We start from the raw sequence: 1,033 nt of genomic DNA, 5'->3' as shown, positions 1-1,033 counted from the left end.
GGGGGAAGTTTCCAGAGGCGCCAAGAGAAAACGAGGTGGAGCAATCCTGTTATTCAGAGACCACCAGCGCTGGAGGGGCCAGGCTGATTCTCTAAGAGGTGACTCTCCCCTCTTCCACGGGGCCACAGCCCATCTTCGTGTGTCACTTAAGGCCAGATGGAGTGTCCCCTTCTGGTACAAAAACGGAGAGGGCTACTTGTGGTTAGACAGAGGCTGGCTGTGAGTAGGAGGAGAGAAAATTGGCCCACCGATTACTCACTATTGCATTATGAGTGCTCTTTTTGAAACCTAAAGAATAATTTATATCACTTTTATAGAAAATCAAATGAACACTGTCTACTCATAAATCCTAAAAGTCACGGCACATGTGGTTTCGCTTTCCGCCCTCGGTCGGGGTCAGCGCGCAGAGGTGCGGACCCCCCCGGGGGGCCAGTGCGGGAGGGGGCGGAAGGCAGGCCTCGCTGGCCTGGGGAGGCGCCTTTATTGCTGTAGGAAGCTCCGCCTTTCATTTCCTCGTGGCCTGGAGGCCGGGCAGATTTTCGTGGGACGACTGAGGAGCAAGCAGTTTTTCTTCAACTGAATTTCGTAAGCTTCGAAAATAAATACTTCCACGATGATACGAGTTAGGATTTTTCCTGCTCTAAACCACTGCTGGGAAAATTCACTTTTATAGGCCATTCCTTGCTGTTTTCGCTGAAGTAGGTCCAAACTTCCACTCTGAAGGATCTGATGGCTTGAAGTCCGACTACAGAGGTTTTGCCCCGGCTGCAGTTAAGGCTAGCAACCCTTCCTGCAGGGAGTGACGAAGAGGGTGCCTGAGAGCAGCTCCAGCAAAACGCTCAGAAACAGGAACAAAACAAGAACACAGTTTAGGCCGCCTCCTCCGAGGCTGTGCTTTTTCCTAACAAAGGTTGCTAGAATTCACATCAGCTTCAAAACAAAACAAAACAAAACAAAACAAAGAATCACTACACTAAACGCTCTGGGCTCCAGCTACCAGCCACCCGGGGGGTTCGGGGGGGTTCTGCCTCTC

This window comes from Crocuta crocuta, unplaced genomic scaffold, assembly GCF_008692635.1.
Source record: "Crocuta crocuta isolate KB4526 unplaced genomic scaffold, BGI_CrCroc_1.0 scaffold541, whole genome shotgun sequence".
NCBI lineage: Eukaryota > Metazoa > Chordata > Mammalia > Carnivora > Hyaenidae > Crocuta > Crocuta crocuta.
This window is presented reverse-complemented; position numbering follows the sequence as displayed.